A 21,831-nucleotide genomic window follows, 5' to 3' on the forward strand; every position below is an offset into this window, starting at 1 on the left:
GGAGAGACTTGAAAATATGCAGAGGCGAAACAACTTAAAAATACTGAAACTGCCGGAAGGAAAAGAAGGGGCTGACATTAAAAGATTTGTAGCCCATCTTTTTAAATCTGAGCTGGAACTGGAAGAGGACGAAGAGACGATTTATGCAGATATACAGAGGGTCCACCGAGATCCTTTCAGATTAAATGCTAATCGTACCAAGCCAAGAAAAGTTTTGATAAATTTCCTGACATTTAGTTTAAAAGAAAAAATTTTGTCAGCTGCCTTGAAGAAAAAGAATGTCTTGGTGGACGGGGTAAAAATTGATGTGAGGTCTGATTTGTCACCGGTCACAGCTAATAGGCAATGGGAGCTAGGTAAACGCATAAAACCACTTAGGGCACTGGGGGCTACAGTTCAATTAAAATTTCCAGCTTTTTTAAAAGTAATGTGGCGGAACAAGATGCATAATTTCCGAGCAGTAGAGGAGGTCGATGCGTTTATTGTACTATGTCAAGAAATGACCCGGCAAGCTGCCGTATAAGTCAAATATTCGATACGATGTTCACTATTAAGCCTGTGTTTATTGGTGTAAGATGTTTAATAAAATATGAAGCACCGCCACGAAAAAAGCACCCACATGGCCTAGGCCAAAAGGGAGGATGGTAGGGTTTTCCACGGGAGGGTTGGGTAGGAGTAGATGGGTGGGTAGGGAGGGCAGGGGGGGGGAAGGGGTGGGAATAGGGAAGAAAAAGTCCTTAGAAGCTTAGCGACCACCAAAATGTATGTAATGTTCTTTAGAGATCGATATGTGTGGGACTAGTACAGGTGACTTAAAATTTCTGTCATGGAATGTTAACGGACTACGTACAAAATCTAGGAGACGAGTAATATTAAAATATTTAGAGGATTCTAAGGCCCATATCATAATTTTGCAAGAGACGCATTTGACTGCAATAGAGTGTAAGGAGGTTATGCTAGGTCAAAGATGGGTTGCCCATGGGTTTTGTACTCCACAGACCATAGTTACAAAGGGTGTTGCTGTTTTGGTTAGACAGGGGGTTCATTTTTGCCTGGAAAATTTTGTTGCAGACCCAAAAGGTAAATGGCTTATTTTAAGTGCAAGAATTGATTCTGACTTACTAATCATAGTCGGATATTATGGCCCAAATCTTGATGAGGTAGATTCTCTGGACACTCTGGCTAGAGAATTGCTAGGCTCTGCTGGCAAAATTATAATGGCAGGGGATTTTAATGCAGTTTTGGATTATATATTAGATCGATCTGTAAACTCGCATGGGCGTATGAATCCCAAAATGTCAAACAGAATTAGGATGTTGATGACTCAATTTGGGCTGTGTGATATCTGGAGATTTAATCATGGGCAACAGTTGGGATTTACATACTATAACAAGAAATATAAGCATAAATCTCGGATCGATTATGTGTTGCTGGACTTAAGGTTAAAAGATTCTGTTACAGAAGTGGGGCATGTAGGCGTTCATATCTCTGATCATTCAGCCATCACACTTAGTATAAAAATTCAAGCATCTGAAGCAGAAACAATCTGGAGGCTGGATCGCACAGTACTTTTAGATCAAGAGTGTTTGCAATTTATCAGTTCAGAGTTAGAGGTTTTTTTGGATGCAAATGCAGGCACTGCAAAGATAGAAACAGTTTGGGAGACTTGTAAAGCCTTTTTGAGGGGTAGGCTGGGTGCCCAGGGAGCAAAAAAACGAAGAATCTATTTTAATAAAATTACCGATTTGGAAAAGAATATTCGAGATTTGGAATCCAGCATTAATTCCTGTGAAGGTTCAATGGTAGAGCAGATGCTGAAAGATCTTGAGCTGTTAAAATTGGATTTAATAGCAGTTATTAACAACAGAATTAGAGAGAAATGGGAATCAAGCCAGCTGGCACACTTTAGCTATAGTGAAGGGTGCGGAAAGCTACTGGCTTGGAAGGCCAAAAAAGATCTAGTACGAAATTTTATTAAAGAATTAAATCTGCCGGGTAGGAGTGAGGCCATTACGGAGAGCAAGGGAATTGCGGATGCATTCTTTGAGTACTTTTCAGATGTGCATAAGGAAGATTTGAATCCTGATACTCTGGAAATAGCGAAATGGTTGAAGATGGTGGACCCGCTTCCAACTGATTTAAAACAGGTTTTGAATGGGGAGATTCTCTTAACTGAGGTAGAAAAGGCTATAAGATCAGCTAAGAGAGGGAAGGCTCCTGGGCCTGATGGTCTACCAGTTGAGGTCTACAAAGTATTTATGGAAAAAATCTTGCCTCTATTGGTTCAGTTATTCAATGATATCTTGCAAGGAAAGGCGGAGTTGCCGGACTCTTGGAACGAGGCAACTATTGTTCTAATTGCAAAAACTGGGAAACCACCAAGTGATCAGAATTCGTATAGACCTATTTCGCTGTTAAATTGCGATTATAAAGTTTTTGCAAAGATAATGGCGGATAGACTTAGTCTGGTTATTCCTAAACTAGTGCAGGAAGATCAGAAGGGTTTTATTAAAGGTAGGTTCCTAAAGGAACTTACTTTTTCTCTAATAGGTACAATAGATTTGGCCTCTACACATAAAATTCCATTAGCAGTAATAGCGCTGGACGCTGCTAAGGCGTTTGACCGAGTAAATTGGATATTTCTAAAAGCACTTTTGACCCATTTAGACCTGGGTTTATTTTTTACTAATACACTTTTATCACTGTACAATTCTCCTACCTCTAGAGTATTGAATAATGGGATTCTAACTAATTCAATTAAAGTAATGCGGGGCACCAGGCAGGGTTGTCCCTTATCCCCTTTATTGTTCGATCTGTATATAGAGCCTTTGGCCTGTAAGATTAGGGGTTCTGAGAAGATCCTCCCTTTCTCTGTAGAAGCTTGGTCCAAGAAAATAGGTCTATACGCTGACGATATTATAATTTATACTTCTAACCCTCAGCAGACATTGGAGAATATATCTATAATAACTAAAGAATTTGGAGCTGTCTCAGGGTACAAAATAAACGAGGATAAAACGGAAATTATGAGTTGGAATTTGGATCCGGGCCCTATAAAATGCAAATCAGAAATGAGGTATCTGGGGGTCAGGATTACTCAGAACTTGGATGACTTGGCAAAAATTAATTTTGTAAGAGTTAAGAGAGAAATAGGAGGAATGCTTCGAGGATGGAGTCATTTGTGTCTTAATCTGTATGGCCGTACAAATCTGATAAAAATGATGGTTCTTCCAAAACTAACTTTTCTATTTGAGACAATCCCTCTTGCATTCAAAAGAGAATGGTTGAAGAAGCTTCAGAGCGAAGTCAGTACATTTATATGGGCCTCAAAAGGATCTCGTCTCTCATGGACTAAGATAAGGAGAAAACTGCTTAAAGGGGGGCTGTCAGCCCCGGATTTTCAGTTATATTGTTGGGCTTTTCAGTTAAAAAATCTTAGAATTCTTGTAAATACTCCACCGACTTCGGGTATTGGTGTATTGTTGGCAGTAATGCTAAAAAGCTGCCAATATAAGGAATCTGGTTTTCTTTGTAAATTTGCGGATCCAAAGTATTTTAAAAAAGTGCGTCTTAAGCTACTGCGGGAAGCAGCGGAACTTTGGTACTGGATTAGGAGGATACTAAAAATCCCCTATTATGGGTATTATACTTCCATTTGGGACAGCCCCGGATCTCCTGCTTGGACTAAAGATGCATTAGCTATTCCTCTAAGAACTGCAGGGGTAGAAATATGGGGACATCTTTTTCCGGATGGAAAGCTGGTTGGGTGGAGTCAGGGAGTGGACATCTGGGGGCAGGCTATATCGAAATCTAAATATCTGCAAATCCATAGTTGGGCTGGTAAAGCTGAAACTATCGTGGGACTTCAGAATGAATTGGAAGAGAAGATCCACTCAAGCCAAGTGTATAAAAAAGAAGTAGGACTCTGGTACTGGTCAATATTGGAGACGACGGATGGTCAGTTTATACTGCCAGAAACGCTGTGGAGTGATTGCTTGCCGGACATCGCATCTGACACTCAATGGCAAGTAACTATGGCTATGTTGTATAAAGTTGTCAAACCCGCAAATTTAAGGCGAAATCATCTTTTTACACTCCACAGAGCGTATTGGTCTCCATATAGACTTTCAAAGTTCAAGTCTGGAGGGCTGGTGGAATGCCCAAAGTGTAGAAGTCCCAATGAGAAAGATATACACATGTTCGTGGAGTGTCCAAATATTAAAGAGTTTTGGGAGGAAGTAAGTAGCTGTTTATCCCAAGCTATCGACCAGACTGTCAAGGTAAGCCCTGAACTTATTATAACTGGAAGGTTGAATTTGCAGATAAAAAGCATAGATGATAAAGCTAAACTTGTATTTTATGGGATACTCTTGTCCCGCAGAGAGATATGTAAACTTTGGGTCTCCCCTTTATCTCCCAGGATTTTAGACTGGTTGCGAGCTATGAGATTCACAGCTAAAATGGATACTCTGGGTCCGACAAAAGTTAAATGCAAATTTTGGACATTATTTTTGGCACACTTTGGGTGATGAGTGTTTCTCTTAGAGTAAAGGGATAGGTGGATTTGTAAGTAATTTCAGTCCAATGATTAAGGTCTTGGCCTATCTCGCCGGTGGTGCTTTTTCAACGTGACGGTGGAGTTCACCCATGTACCAACCTCCTACAAAGGGTGGCATATATAAAGAGGCGGTCATGGACTGACACTACTAGTGAGGTTGTTAATGGTCCCGGTATATGAGATAAAAAACCCATAGGCGGTATCGTTCGGTTAGAAATGGGTGGCGTAAAGGCTAATGAGGACAAAAAAAAAAAAAAAAAAAAAACAGCAGTCCAAAATATTTTATTCTATGGGTTTTGAGAGCCACCGACTAAGACAAGTTCGGTCTTGTGATTGCTATTGATCCAATTTCAGATAAATATCATGGTTGTTTGAACATTCAAAATTGAGTCACTACACCAACAAAAACAACCACATCCACATCCACAAGCCCCACAACCACACCAACTACCTCAACAGCACACTCATCCAAGCACACGCATACATGCAAAACAACATCTAATAAACACAAACCCAGACATTCACCTGACCAACATACACCTGCCAAAAAACAAACCAAAACGTACAAAACATACACTAGACCCACACACAACTGCACAACAGACAGACGCTTACACATCACCCACTCCAGCACCCTCTACCTCCAAAACCTAATCCTCTCCCATACCTCCTACCCTTTATCCTAGTTCTGTTTTTATTTCTGCTCTGACCTTCACCCCTTCCAAATTCAAAACCACCTCTCCCAAACACAAACCCACCCCTAAAAAATCCTAACCCACCCGTCCCAGCCCTCCCAATCCCACCCCTACCAAAACCAGCCCTCCCACCCCTCCCAAACCCTGCCCTCTCAAACCTCTCAAACCCACGCCTCCCAAACCCACTTCTCCCAAGGAAGATCATTGAGGTGCCTGCTCTGAGCCCACAATATGGCCCTTCCTGAAGAGGTTACCCTTGGCAGTTTTCTAGGAGGCAAATTTGGTGCTTCAGCACAGCACAACAATGCAGCTAATTAACGTTTTTGATTCTCATGTTTACTGTATTAGCATTTTGTCATGAGAGAAGTATCTAATTTGGTGAATAACCCAATATTTTAATTTCACCAAGTTTGTAATAGCGTTAATTTTCCTTTGCAATTGTTTGATTCATAGAAATGTATGTTACTAAAATGTGAAGTATATATTTTTATTTACCATTATGTTAGGAAATACAACGGATTTTTTATGTCTACTTTGTTAAGTGTATACACTGGTTAAAATTGTATGTGATGCTCATTTGAATTTAGGAGCAAGGATTCATCATGATAATGAACACTTGCACCAACAAATATATGTTTTTTTAAAGTATTAATTCAGATGTGTTTATTTCAACTTAATAAGTGATAAGAATAAATAGATATGCAATACACCTTAACAAAAATGTGACAATTGAAATTTGATAAAAAACAAAACTTGCACTAGAGATAGGGAAATGTTTCATTGATTAATATGTTAACTGATTTAAGTTTGGGACTTACATTGATTTTACAGGTATTTAAAAAGTAAACATTACACCTTGTCTAGTGCAATTTCTACATTATGTTACATTTCACTTATCCCAATGATGTGTAATGCATATGTTTTTAATATGACAATTTACACAATTTCTTTAAACACATCTGTATGGTCACTTTTACATTTTTGGATTGATGTCTTTTTTTGTGTCAATTTCCATTTTTTTAAGGCAGCTTGCACCATATTTTGAGATACAATGTAATCATACAGGTGAATGTCAATACATTTCTTAAATGTCAACATTACACACATATGCATTGCACATTGGTATGCTATTGCTTGTAAGAGACAAGTCCATTACAAATGTTACCAGACCAGTCAAAAGGTAACAGGTAACAGAGGAGCTTATAGTCGATTGCGGGCACAATGGGGTTGATTTGCTTAATGGTAAAGCAGCAGCAGAGGCAGGACTTAGAAGATTGGCTGCATGGCAGAAAAGGAGGTGCGGGAGTGAAAAAATGTGTGCTTCTGCCTCACATCCCTTCTAATAAGCCAACTCAGATATGGAGGTTTCCCTGCCACAGTCACATCGACGGAAACCCACATCATGCCTGAATCGGCGGAAAAAGTGGCTTTCCTCCCTCCAACAGCCCCTTTTGACTATTGCGTCATTGACAAGGGTGAACATCCTGCCACAGTTGGCATCACCCTGATGGTCTTTGGTCCATGGACACTACAACATCTAAATTGAGAGGGCAGATCGCCTAGTAGGCAGATGGGGAACCCGATGGAAAAGCAACACCAGCACTTTTACTGCCGAGATTTAGATCAGGCCCTTAGTCTCTGACATTGACGTCTCAATTTTCCAGTGAGGCAAGGTTGCAGACTGGGTCCAAGTAGGGCCTCTGAAAGCCAAATAGCCATTGGGCAGAGTCCTGTTGAAGCCAATGGTTTTAGCAGGAAAAGCTCAGCCCAGGAAAAGTTCAAGTTTTACACACACAGATGTCTGCTGTTTGGTAAGGGTGTGCAGAGTATGCGGAGTGGCACTCCGCGGAGTTCTACGGAGTTAAAAAAAACTCAGTGAAACTCCCCTCCACTCCACTCCAGTCCCACCCCAATTAAAAAAAAACTCTTACCTGCTCTCTGGCATTTCCGGGCTTCCCTCCTCCTTGCAGTATTGTCTCCTCCTCACTGCTGTCCTTGTCAAGGGTCGCAAACCCCTACGTTTTACAGTCCACGCAAGACGTAAAACATAATGGTTGGCAGCAAGGACGAGGACGGTGGCAAGGAGGAGGGCAGCCCGGGGACGCCAAAGAGCAGGTAAGTGTTTGTTTCTTATTTTGGGCCGTGGCACAGGGGCTAAGGGGCTAACTGCGCTCCATCAAGGAGTCACAGTTTTGTCTGAACTCTGCGTTCCCAACGGAGCGTGGAGTTGGCACAACTCTGCAAACTCCTCTGGCGGAGCAGAGTTTGCCGCCCAGGGTTGCTCTTTGGTCAGAAACTTTTCGCACTTTCACTGGGTCAAGATTTCTATGTTCAGACTTTGGGCCTCATGCACAAAGGGTTTACTGTTGGTAAACTCCCAGATTCATTATATCAGAGGGAATACAAACACTAAAACTCTTTTTCAAATGTACTACGCCCATTTAATGATTTGGAAAACATTGCTCAAATCACTAAATGGGTTTTGGAAACCATACAAAATCGATATTTGAAAGGGCCGTGTTTAGGCTGTCCCTTTGAAATACCTTTTCATTATGGTTGTGCAAATGAACTCTGGTCTCAAAACATTAATATTTTGTCTAAACCTCAAAGTAGGGAGTAATCCATCAGCAAATAGAAGGGGTTATCATTAGACACCTTCCCATTTGTGAATGGTAAAAAACAATTATTCAAATGTAGGCAGTGGACCAGGGGACAACTGCTTACTCACTTTTACAGTGATTTTTACAGGTATTTAAAAAGTAAACATTACACCTTGTCTAGTGCAATTTCTACATTATGTTACATTTTACTTATCCCAATGATGTGTAATGCATATGTTTTTAATATGACAATTTACACAATTTCTTTAAACACATCTGTATGGTCACTTTTACATTTTTGGATTGATGTCTTTTTTGTGTAAATTTCCATTTTTTTAAGGCAGCTTGCACCATATTTTCAGATACAATGTAATCATACAGGTAAATTTCAATACATTTCCTAAATGTCAACATTACACACATATGCATTGCAGATTGGTATGCTTTTGCTTGTAATAGACAAGTCCACTGCAAATGTTACCAGACCAGTCAAAAGGAAACAGGTAACAGAGGAGCTTACCGTCGATTCTGGTCACAATGTAGTTGATTTGCTTAATGGTAAAGCAGCAGCAGCAGAGGCAAGACTTTGTAAGATTGGCTGCATGGCAGAAAAGGAAGTGCGGACGTGAAAAAATGTGTGCTTCTGCCTCACATCTCTTCTAATAAGCCAACTCAGATATGGAGGTTTCCCTGCCACAGTCACATCAACGGAAACCCACATCATGCTTGGCTCGGTGGAAAAAGTGGCTTTACTCCTCCAACAGCCTCTTTTGACTATTGCGCCATTGACAAGGATGAACATACCTGGCACAGTTGGCATCACTCTGATGGTCTTTCGTCCATGGACACTTCAGCATCAAAATAGAGAGGGCAGATCGCCTAGAAGGCAGATGGGGAACCCGATAGAAAAGCAACGCCAGCACTTTTACTGCCGAGATTTAGATCAGGCCCTTAGCCTCTGACATTGATGTCTCAATTTTCCAGTGAGGCAAGGTTGCAGACTGTGTACAAGTAGGGCCTCTCAAAGCCAAATAGCCAGTGTGCAGAGTGCTGTTGAAGCCATTGGTTTTAGCAGGAAAAGCTCAGCCCAGGAAAAGTTCAAGTTTTACACACACAGATGTCTGCTGTTTGGTAAGGGTGTGCAGAGTATGCGGAGTGACACTCTGCGGAGTTCTACGGAGGTAAAAAAAAATTCAGTGAAACTCCCCTCCTCTCCACTCCAGTCCCACCCCAATTAAAAAAAACTCTTACCTGCTCTCTGGCATCTCCGGGCTTCCCTCCTTTTTGCAGTGGTGTCTCCTCCTCACCGCCATCCTTGTCACGGGTCACAAACCTCTATGTTTTACAGTCCACGCAAGACGTAAAACATAGTGGATGGCAGCAAGGACGAGGACGGTGGCAAGGAGGAGGGCAGCCGGGGGACGCCAAAGAGCAGGTAAGTGTTTGTTTCTTATTTTGGGCCGTGGTACAGGGGCTAAGGGGCTAACTACGCTCCATCACGGAGTCAGAGTTTTGTCTGAACTCCGCATTCCCGACGGAGCGCGGAGTTGGCACAACTCTGCAAACTCCTCTGGCGGAGCAGAGTTTGCCGCCCAGGGTTGCTCTTTGGCCAGACACTTTTCTCGCTTTTACTGGGTCAAGATTTCTATGTTCAGACTTTGGGCCTCATGCACAAAGGGTTTTACTGTTGGTAAACTCCCAGATTCATTATATCAGAGGGAATACAAACACTAAAACTCTTTTTTAAATGTACTAAGCCCATTTAATGATTTGGAAAACATTGTTCAAATCATTAAATGGGTCTTAATCTCCACTTCGAAGACCTCAACAACTCAGCTGCTCAAGAATTGCGTCAAGAGCTGCAAACCATACAATTAGAAACAGCCTCCTTCCTCCCGACCCATCGACAGGGGCACCAACTTGACCCCATCTTTAGCAATTTGGAGGATCTGAAGCAGGACCCTCCCATTCCGTTGCTGTGGACCGACCACTTCCTAGTCCCCTTTCACCTCCTAGTCAAGACTCACTACAAACAAGCCCACCATAGTGCTAATAAACAACAAAGGAAATGGGCCCGCTTTTCCATGGACTCTTTTGAATATCACTTCCTACTGAATGGCTCCCCCACAGACTTAGGAGTTGATGTTGACAAGGCTTGTACAGCCCTGGACGGACACATCACTAAAGCCCTAAACATCACTGCCCCCTGGGCCAATAAGGGCCCGGAGCGGCAAACTAAAACTGCACCTTGGTTCAGCACAGCTCTTAGAGAAACCAAGGCAGCCTGCAAGAGGCTTGAACGCGCCTGGAGAAAGAACTATTCACCAGAGGCAAGAGATGTGTACAAAGCTAGCATAAAAAAAACCACTTCCTAATTAGGAAAACCAAAGCGACCTTCTACGCTGACCGTATAGATAGTGCTAACTGCTCATCCAAGGAGCTCTTTAGGATCTATAAAGAGATCACTACACCTCCCCCCTCTTTAGAGCAGGCCGATACCTCAGTACAATCTTGTAACGTCATTGCGGAATTTTTTCACAAAAAAGTACGTGACATCTACACCAGTTTCCCTGATGATGCCAGAACTGGCTCCAACCTTCTACCCCCTCAGGAAGAAGCGACTTGGAAGGCAAAGATCGAAGACTGCCTTACAGTATACCAGGTTCCGACGGAGGACCTTTTGATAGCCACTGCTAAAGGAATCAAATCAGGCTCCCCTCACGATCCTGCCCCAGCCAAATTCCTGGCCAGCGCCATGAGTCTTCTGGCACCGTATGTGGGCCATATATTGTCTACCTCTTTTAACACTGGCAAGGTCCCACACGGGTGGAAACAGGCAGTCGTACTGCCTCTTAAGAAAAAACCCCATATCAGTGCGTCCCAGCTTAGCAACCTGCGCCCCATTTCGCTCCTACCCTTCTTCTCGAAACTGGCGGAAAAGCTGGTCAACCAACAACTCTCAGCACACATAGAGTCTAGAGGCCTCTTGCATACCAACCAGTCGGGCTTCCGGGCCCGCCACTCCACAGAATCAGCCCTCCTTTTTTCGACTGAGGCACTGAGGAAGCACGTGGACGCCGGGCATGTGGCGGCATTAGTTCTCCTGGACCTCAGCGCAGCCTTCGACACTGTAGCACATCATACGCTGCTACAGTGTCTGAAGAAAGGAGGGGTGACAGGCACGGCCTGGTTATGGCTGGAATCTTTTCTTACTAACCGTAGCTTCTCGGTGGAGCAAGGAGGAGCACGCTCTGACACCTTTGACCTCGGTCAAGGAGTGCCTCAGGGATCAAGCCTCAGTCCAACCCTTTTCAATTTGTATTTCACCCCCGTGGCTACCACTGCGGAGCGCTATGGGGTGGAAGTAGTGACATACGCAGACGACACTCAGCTGGTGGTCGCTCTGACCCAACCTGCTGAACAAGCCGCCGCGAACTTCTCATCATGCCTCCAAGAGCTTGCTGGATGGATGGCAAAGAACTGCCTCCGTCTGAACGGAGACAAGACTGAGGTGCTAATTGTAGGAAAACCCCCCTCAGTCTGGTCGTCTGCCTGGTGGCCACAGACCCTGGGGCCTCTCCCTACCCCCAGTGATCAGGTCAAGAACCTTGGAGTATGGGTGGACTCAAAACTTAACTACGACTACCACACCAGACGGGTAGCTGGTACGTGCTTTTCTATTCTACGGAAACTCCGTAAGACCCTGGACCTGCTCCCAGAATCCTCAAGGAAGACCCTGGTCCACGCTCTTGTCACTTCGAGACTGGACTACGGCAATGCCTTGTATCTAGGCGCCAACGCCACTAGTCGGCGTCGACTGCAGACAATCCAGAATGCTGCCGCCCGCCTGGTCCTCCGGCTGCCCAGACGAGCCGCCTCAAAAAAATCTCTACAAATACTCCATTGGCTTCCGATCAACGAAAGGATCGACTTCAAGGTCCTATGTATTGGTCACAGGATCGTACATGGCAAGGGCCCTGCCTTCCTTCGGAACCTCCTCTGCCCCTACACGCCAACCATACAACTCCGCTCACTAGGAGCAGGCCTCCTCGCTGTCCCCAGACACAAGAGAGCCAGAATGGGGGGGAGATCCTTCCGCTCTTTGGCGGCACATAAATGGAACTCTCTTCCCCTGAGCCTAAGATTGGAAACATCGGAGCTCATCTTCCGCAGGAAACTTAAAACATTCCTCTTTCCTAAAGAATAGCCCCGTCTTTGTCTAATTGACTGAGCAACTAGTTCTTCTGACAGCGCGGGGACACACTGACAGTGTAACCAGGCGCTATACAAACTCAGAAATAAATAAATAAATAAATAGAAAACCATACAAAATCGATATTTGGAAGGGCAGTGCTTAGGGTGTCCCTTTGAAATACCTTTTCATTATGGTTGTGCAAATGAACTCTGGTCTCAAAACATTAATATTTTGTCTAAACCTCAAAGTAGGGAGTAATCCATCAGCAAATAGAAGGGGTTATCTTTACACGCCTTCCCATTTGTGAATCGTAAAAACCAGATATTCAAATGTAGGCAGTGGACCAGGGGACAACTGCCTACTCATAATATTTTTTGTAAAGGGTTCTTTTTCTTTAACCTTTCCCTTTTTATTTTTTATAAGGAAAAGGGACCGCATTTTATAAAAATGATTGTTCCTGAAAAGCAAACTCAGACATGGTGGTCTGCTGACCCCAGCCAATCATAGTAGATCACAATTTGTGACCTACCTAATGTATATTAAAGAGGTAAGTTAGATTGCGAACCACTATGAATAGTGATTTTGTGAATCAACATATTAATCCAGGTTGGTTTGCAAAATCAGATTTGATTTGATTTGATTCTTGGTACATGAGGCCCTTAGTCTCTTTTTTGGTGCTCATAATTCTCTAGCCGGGCAATGCTGCAGGTTGTATCCATTCTGAGTTCCACGATGAAAGATACCTTCTCACCAAAACACATGGAAATGGATTTGCTGCTTGCGGCCGGGGATGTGTTCTTCAGCTGCCCCGGCCACTATACTGTAAGAAAATGCTGGCTGGTGCAGATCTGTAGGAACCTTGGAACTCGACATTGCTCAGAGGCATTTAGGATCCTCAAGTATGACACAAGTATCCCCATTGTTTATTCAGTTGCAGGCTTTTTATTTTCCAGTTGGTGCTCTCGTAGGCACTATCTAAAATCCTCACATCTGGTGACAGAGGCTCCTTGACAAAAACTGTAACCTTTTTTGATCTACAAGTTGGGAAGTTCTTCTTTTATGGTCTCTTAATGATGGTTTTAAATTTCAAATGTGTTATGTGCTCTGATACAAAAGTTGTGTTTGTCTGTTTGTGGAACCCAAATTAATTCCACAAATCTTTGTAAAAATTCCATGTGCTGAAGTAGTTGCCAATAAGGAACAAATCAAATGCGGGCTCCTCTTTTAACATTTTTAACACTTGTAAGATAATAATGCGGCAACCTTCTTATAAATCTCTCTTTTTTATATGATGTATATATTTTATTTAACTATTTATTATTCTTAATATGCACTTTCCATGGATGGACTCGTGTTTCCAACCCAGTGTCCCTTCCCTTATCCATTTTTGAGATGATTTCTGACGCTTATCCACATTTATATTTGCACACAATTATTTATTTGAACCATATAGTTATTTTTATTCCCAGTCTATATAGATTGATTTGCTTTTTCGTGTATGTATTCACTGTACTTTTGAGGTCATATTGACCGAAATAAAGTTTATCTTGATCTTGATTTGCTGCTGCCGAGAAAGGTCAAGTAGGAGGTACCGGTTTCATAAGCCCTGAAGAGTTATGACTTGGCTGGATCAGCTCTGTTCTTTGGACCCGGTCTCTGTGTTTCTGCATACCCCTGGAAGTTTGCGCTGGTCACACCTGGACTCATCGGGTGCAGCACCATAAAAGCAGCACCCAGGAGTCCCTTTTCACCTGCAATTGTATTTTCCACATAGAAACCTACCGGGTTTTGTTTTTCCCTAATGCCACATACCTGTTGCCTCCCAGGAGCTGTTGTGTTGAATCCTCATCATATGGCGGACAAGTACTACAACACATACTATATGTTTATTACGTAACCGCAAACACTGAACTTAAAAGATATCAGAAGCAATCAGGATTAAAGTAGTTGTCTTGAGGGATCCCAAGGAAGCCATCTTTTATTTTCTTCACTTCCCCTTTCCCCGGTGTACTGTTCTCACCTGGAGCTTACCTTACTTTTCAGGTGTTTACAGGATTCCGTTGGCATAGGGAATCAACTTCTGGCGCACAGCCATATCAGTCTTGTTTGTGACCAAATATTACCGTAGTCTGTAGTATTCCCACCATCACTCCCACACTTTCCCATATTTACACAGGCACCCCCTGGCTAGTCAAGTCAAGTCAAGTCAAGTCAGAGAATTTATATAGCGCACTACCTACCCAGAGGGTCTCAAGGCGCTTAGAAAGGGGAGGAGGATTACTTGTCAAATATCCACGTTTTAAGTAGCTTTCTGAATGCTAGGTGGTTCTGGGTGAGGCAAAGGTAAGCGGGGAGTGAGTTCCATGTTTTAGCAGCCAGGTATGAGAAGGATCTTCCTCCCATGGTGGTCTTGTTGATGCGAGGTACAGTGGCGAGGGCTTGGCTGGAAGAACGTAGTTGGCGGGAGGGGGTGTAGGAGGACAGTCGTGAGTTGAGGCATTCTGGTCCGATGTCGTAGAGTGATTTGTGTGCGTGGGTTAGCAGTCGGAAAGTGATTCTCTTATTGACGGGTAGCCAGTGGAGGTCTTTCAGGTGACCAGAGATGTGTTCGTTGCGCGGGATGTCTAATATGATCCTGGCTGAGGCGTTTTGGATTCGTTGGAGTTTCTTCTGGAGTTTAGCGGTAGTACCTGCGTAGAGGGTGTTTCCGTAGTCCAGTCGGCTCGTGACTAGAGCATGCGTGACTGTTTTCCTTGTTTCGGTGGGGATCCAGCGAAATGTTATCCTGAGCATGCGGAGAATGTTGAAGCAGGATGAGGATACGGCGCTGACTTGTCTGTTCATTGAAAGTGAGGAATCCAGGATCACGCCTAGGTTCCGTGCGTGGTCTGTCGGGATGGGTGCTTTACCAAGGGCTTCCGGCCACCAAGAGTCGTCCCATGCAGAAGGGGATGTACCTAAGATGAGGACTTCTGTTTTGTCTGAGTTCAGTTTCAGACGGCTTTGTTTCATCCATTCGGCAACCTCTTTCATTCCTTCGTGTAGGTTAGTTTTGGCGGTGCTGGGGTCATTGGTGAGAGAAAGGATTAGTTGAGTGTCATCCGCGTAAGAGATGATGTTGAGGTTGTGTTGGCGGGCGATGGCCGCGAGGGGGCTCATGTATACGTTGAAGAGGGTGGGGCTGAGTGAGGATCCTTGTGGTACGCCACAGGAGCATGTCAGTTTCTCTATTTTAGCTTTGCATCACAATGATGGGTGCTTGTTGAGATCTTCAGCAGTGAGCGATATCATTTTTAGATAGAACTGTGGCCCGTCTCACCAAAGTTTGTCCAGCTCTTGTACTCCACAAGTCATACAGAATACCTAAGAGCGCTACTTTAGGAGTTAGTGTTATGTGAATTGCTAGGATTTTCATAAGCATTTTCTCAATGGTAGTCCAATACTCCGACTTTATGGGGCATCTCCATATCATATGGAAGAAGACCACAACTTGGAATAATTTCTTGCAAGAGCCCTGCCAGAAATCTCCCAGGTTAGCAATGCTGAGCCTACCCCATTCTTAAAATATGGCCCAGATGGAAAATGTTGCTCTGCTGGTAGAATTAGCACAATTTGGGAGAAAATGTATTACTCTTGCAACGTTTTCTGGACAAATTTCTCCATTTGTCGCATGGAAAAAATGTTTTTTTCACAAGGCTCCAGAAATGTGAGCTGATGAGCATTAGCGAGATTTGGTGTCTCCTAATGCGATTTTCAGTTGCTAGGACAACTTTCGGCAAGATTGATTTTCTACAAGTGGGAGGTTATGAGAGGTTGTGGGCATGGTCAGGGTCATGGTCAGACGGCTGCTTCTCACACAGATTTCACACTTCAGGTGCAGCAAAATCAACTCAAATGGCCGTATGCTCTTGTGCACTGTATGGTGCAGTTAGCACAAATTTCTCAGTGTGGAAAACGATACTACTGCTAATCACAGAGCAAACAGCACACTTCGCTTTTATCGGCAGGAAACTGCTGATAAAGCGGCGATAATGGGCTTGATAATATTCTCTATGAATTCCAATCGAAGCCCATGTTAGATGTGAAGACATCTAACAAGCCGATTATCGCCGCTTTTTCGGCAGTTTCCTGCTGATAAAAGCGGCGATAATGTAACAACCTTTCTTGATAATATGCCCCACAATGTGCATATTTCAACCCGTTGGCGGTACTCCACTGAATCTCACCAACTTTCTATGTAACTCCAAGAAGTGAAATTCTGCGAGTTGTGCCCATCTGTAGTTTACATCCCTTTAGATGTGCTGGGTGTTGTAGCCATGTTACCACCCACAGTGGAGTTTGCAATGTAATTATCCTATCCCAGTAAATCACATGCTCTGCTGAATGCCAAACCAGGAACACCAACCTAGTGGGTTCTGGAAGTTATCGAGGGATGGGCCTTCCATAGAGCAGGCTCATCACCTGGTCTATGCCCAGCAGAAACCGTTAAGCGTGATAGGCCAGGTGATTACACCACCCCACACAACCAGTCATTAGTAGAGGTGTAAATCCGCCATGCCTCAGGCTTTGTTATATATTGAGTAGGAACATATTTCAAGGGCTAGGAGTGACTCAGAGCACTTAGATTGCAAAGTTATTTAAATGGGACTGCCAATGGGAATTATTTAGGATCTATATAAAGCAGGGTAGGATCATCACTTTAAATAAGGCAATCTACCTAGGATACGAAGTGGCAGTTGTGCCCATAGCTGGAGATCATGTCTCGATCCTGTCATAAGCAGAGCGATATTAAGGCTCCAGGGTATGCCAGGTTCCACTGGGACATAATGTCCCATACATTTAAACCTGAGTCGTCCTATTGAGATAGATTTATTCCAGGAATTGGTGTCAGTGTTGTTCTCAAGGGAGATTAGTGAGGATTTGGATGTTCAGCTTTTAAAAACTATGCACCCTACCTTGCCGCTGCAGAGCCAACAGCGGAATAACCTATTTATATTTAAATAAAGGCTTTTCCGCTGTCATGGGAGTAATTTTGAAATGTCAGGCCGCAGGGAAAAGCAATCCTTTTACAATGGTACAATAAGTGCTGCAGTCCACATGTGGCAGTTATATGTTCATGCTTTAGGTGCACTTACTACACCATATACAATGGATTTACATAAAAGTTAAATATGCCAATCAGGGATTAGCCAAATGTAACATGTTTTATGCTGTCACAGCATATACACAGTGCAGGAGACGGCCTCGCCAAGGTGTGCATAGCCTAAAAACTACTGAAACAATTCTGAAAAAAATGGGGGTGCCATGCAATACCATACCTTACATTTCCTGCCCAAGTTCTTCATTGAAGTAACACAGGGCCTTATTTATGAAGGTGTTGCGTTTCCGGTGCATCACTTTTAAAATGCTAAAAAGTGACGTATTAGTGACGTACCAATGGCGCAAGGCCTCCATAAATAAGACCCACAGTCTTTAATGTATTGCTGAACTGTGACAGGTGCAGCAGGCGGAGGCTCAGCACTGTGAGCCGAAATACAGTGTGAGGTGTCCTCTGTGAGTGTTTGAGGAATACATTTGTGGCATTAAACTCATACATGGGACTGCTGTGCTGCTTTTGACACGCAAATTGCGCCTTCACAGTTTGAAAGGGATGATAGGGTGGCCAAAGAATTATTCCTCAGTGCTTGCTTTGATACTTCCTGGTATGAATTTATGAAGTTATATATTGCTTCCAGGCATCACCTTGAAAGCAAGAAGAAATGAGGCATTATAGGGCACAGTACCCAGTATTCAACTTAAGATCTATTTTTCCTGGATGGACTGGGTCCTCTAAAAGGTAGGGTGGCACCTTTTTCTATTGATTTGCAGGAGTAATCACTTCCGGATCACAGAGCTAGTAGAATGTAATGTCCCTATAGTATTTAAGTGGGTTTTTTCTGTGGTGCAGTCTCAGGACTGACTAGAAAGTACTGAGGCAAACTTGTATTTTTTAATTTTACTTTACATAATAGTGTTTTATTTCAAATATGATATTTTATTTTGATCTGTTCTCACTATGTAGTGCACTGCAAACCAAGAGGCCAATTGAACTATTTACCTGTCTGTCATGTTTTATGAAAACAATGTCACATTTCAAACAAAAATCTTCGCCGAAATGAGAGGTATGGACTCCTGCGCAGAGTGGCAAAGAAATAAAAGGATAAAATAACCCTTGTCGACGCGCACATTACAATAAAGCAGAGAACATTCTCTTAAATAAAACTCTAATGGGTGGTTTATATTTCTATTAACACTTCTTATTAATGTTTTTCTTCATCGACAGCATGGTTGTGTTAACGATTTTTTTCAAAATCTTTAAAATGTGTTTTAAAAGAATGAAAATCAGGGGTGTATGCTTCTGACTGAACTTGTCATTTCCGTTTCTGCATATGACCAAGAAAAACAAAAATAATTCCATATGTGGCTGTTTCTATTGAAAATGTTCTCTAAATCCAATTGAAATGATAGAAGGCTGTTGACACTACCAACGGTAAATGTCAGTTAAATGTGATTTAAAGGTAATCATTTACATGCGCTAAAGATATATATTATGCAATTAGCATTGGTTTTACCATTGCCTTGTATCCTGTTACAAAAGGTTTAGTAGCCAAAGGGTTACAGGTGAAAGTGCATGTGAGAATCACAGTAAAAAGACAGAGGCATGAGTCTGTGTGCTTGCAATCATGTCTTCTATGTTTATTTTAGATCACTGTTATTACCAGTTCCTATATCAGGAAACATACCATTTTAAGAATACTCAGTGGTTTCATAATTGTTCTTCCACTATCTTGTCTGGATAGCAGGCCAATTAATGTTAAATATTATAATTAAAAAGAGAAGCCAGCTTTAACATTGTTTTTTAGTAATTAACCTAACTCTGTCTGCCAAATGTTTAAACGGGATCTGCAACATTATGTTAGCCCGTTTCTAAAATTAAGCTAACTTTGTAAAACCATAAGACCCATTCTTGTTCTCCAGGTTTTTTAGACTGCTTCGATCAAACAGTCAGAGTTTGTAAAGCACTGCTACTCACCTGTGAAGGTCTCAAGGCGCTGTGTGGGGACGAGGGGCAGTGGATCAGTCTAAGTGCTGAGTTCATCGGAAGAGAAAGGTCTTGCGGTCCTTCCTGAATTGTGTCAGCGAGGGTGATTTCCTGAGGTGGATGGGCAGGGTGTTCCTTGTCTTGATGGCGAGGGTGGAGAAGGACATTCCTCTGGTGCTGGTCTTGCGGATTCGTGGGACAGTAGCCAGGCAAAGCTGGGCAGAGTGGATGTGTCGGTTGGGTACGTGGAATGTGAGGCAGTGATTCACGTATGCAGGTCCGGCGTTGTGAATGGTCTTGTATGTGTGGATGAGGAGTTTGAAGGTTACTCTTCTGTCGACCGGGAGCCAGTGGTGGTAGCGGAGGTGTTGAATGATGTGGCGGCAATGGGGGATGTTGAGTATTAGTCTTGCTGTGGCGTTCTGGACATTCTGGAGTCTTCAGAGGAGTTTCTGGGTAGAGTGCGTTGATATAGTAGCGTCTGTTGCTGATGAGGGCATGGGTGACTGTCTTCCTGGATTCAGTGGGGATCCATCTGAAGGCCTTTCAACGCAGGTGGAGGGTGTTAAAGCAGGCCGAGGAGACAGTGTTTATCTGGCGGTCCATTGAGAGCGAGGAGTCCAATACAATGCCAAGGTTTCATGCGTGGTTCCTGGGGATAGGGTGACTTCCTAGAGCAGAGGGCCTCCAGGAGTTGTTTCAAGTGTTTCAAGTGGAGGGGTAGGCTCCCAGGATGAGGAATTCTGCCTTGTCCGAGTTGAGCTTCACTGCATTTCATTAGCTTGAGTACATGAGTACATGGCTGAAGACGCAGAACAAGCATGTACATAGCTGGCGTTCAACCCCAAGCATTGTCTGAATTGCCAAAAACAGCTCAATATTCCCAATAAGGGCCTGTGAAATGCCTTTAATTCAATATATGTATCTTGTTGTCATTTGGTACAGCGTCACTTTCCTCCTTGCTTCAGTTGTCATGTTATACCGGGTGCAATAGAATGCAGAGGTCAAAGGATGTGTGAATAAATCAGTGCCACTGGACCTTATTTGCAAAAAAAGTGTAAATCTATGAATGATAGATTTACATCTATTATTATTATTGATCTGACACTTGCAGTAATTGACAAAAGCAAATAGCAGTGAGGGCCGGACTGGGGAAGCAAAAGCAGCCCTGGCAGAAATGCTCAAACCAACCCTGCTCCATTTCACTCCTTGCAATCCCCCTCTTTCCATTCGTGCAGTCTCTCTCTTTACAGTCATCCATTCTCTCTCTCTCTCTCTCTCTCTCTCTCTCTCTCTCTCTCTCTCTCCTCTCTCTCTTCTCCCTCTCTGATCACTTTTTTTTTTTTAAACTTTATTGCGGTTGTTTTAAAAACCATAAAAGCACACTCATTTCCAACAATTACCAATTCATCATAACTTAGGGCGGGATTTCGCTACGGACATCAGAGTTTTGGGCAAGATACAATGTTAATAATAAAAAAAACATTTAGATATAAAATAACATCAGTGCGCAAAGACACAATAAAAAATAAATCATATGTACAATTCTAAATTTTTTAAAAGTATCTCGATAACCTTCCATCCCATAATATATAAGAGCACAAAAACCATCTTATTGAACACCTGCCCCCTACTATATGCAATCAAAAACACATACAAAGTAAATCAGTATTTCAAAGTCAATGGCAACCATTGCAACACAGGGAGTACAAAGCTCCAATAGGCAAGTATAGGGGTCTAGGCGCACTCTAGAAGGTTTCTGCGAATTATCCACATAGAAAACAGAAACTTTGCTACTGAAACCACATAAACTGGGCTAGTATCTGATCTTAGGATCCTAAAGAAAACTGCATGGTTCCTAATGCCCAGATTCCTACATAATTGTATTATCCATTTTTCCCTGGGTTTTTTATATGCCGCACAGAAGAGTACTACGTGAACTGGTGTTTCCTCCTCTGTAAGGCATCCAGGGCAGAGGCTATTTGGAACTCCCGCCCAGTTACTTGTAACAGCAAATAGCGGTAGGGTACCATATCTAAACTGTAGGAAGAGCTTTTTTTGCTAAAGTTGGCTGTATAATCTCTAGAACCTGCTCAAATGGGTAATGAGACTTAAAATCCAAAAACCTGCGTGTCAGGCTTGATGGTTTCGCAGACTTACAAAATTCCATCAATTTCAACTCTTTGAGTGCATTTTTCTGTGCTTTTTTTGATATCTCCGACAGGAGACCTCAGGTTTTGTCCAGAGGTTTTCCATGCTGATTGCACTAAAAGAGCACCTTATAAAGGCTAGCCATGGTATACTCCGAGCCCCTAACGTTGTCATTACCGCTCTCAATTCTTCCCTATAACTAGCCAATTCAGATGTGCACCACAACCGCCGTCAATAAAGCAGCGGGCGCGATGCAATTACATAATTAATTGGGAGAATATTTAGGTCCATCCTAAGCGGTACTAGTGGAGTATTTTTCGGCAACATCAGGACTTGCCTAATAAAGTTGTTATCTGTTAGCGTGAGGATGTTACAAGGTTTGTGCCCCCACAGTTCTGCCCCATATAAAAATGCAGCCCTGGCTTGTACTTTCTAGATGTCCAGAGGTGGGCCTATGGTTTTTAAAACACAATTTTTATGTACTTTTAGGATTCCCCCCATAGCCTGCGTTAGTCTCAGCTTGGCCTTATCCATCTGCGGACCCCACCCCA

This window comes from Lissotriton vulgaris, chromosome 12, assembly GCF_964263255.1.
Source record: "Lissotriton vulgaris chromosome 12, aLisVul1.2, whole genome shotgun sequence".
In the NCBI taxonomy this organism is placed as follows: domain Eukaryota; kingdom Metazoa; phylum Chordata; class Amphibia; order Caudata; family Salamandridae; genus Lissotriton; species Lissotriton vulgaris.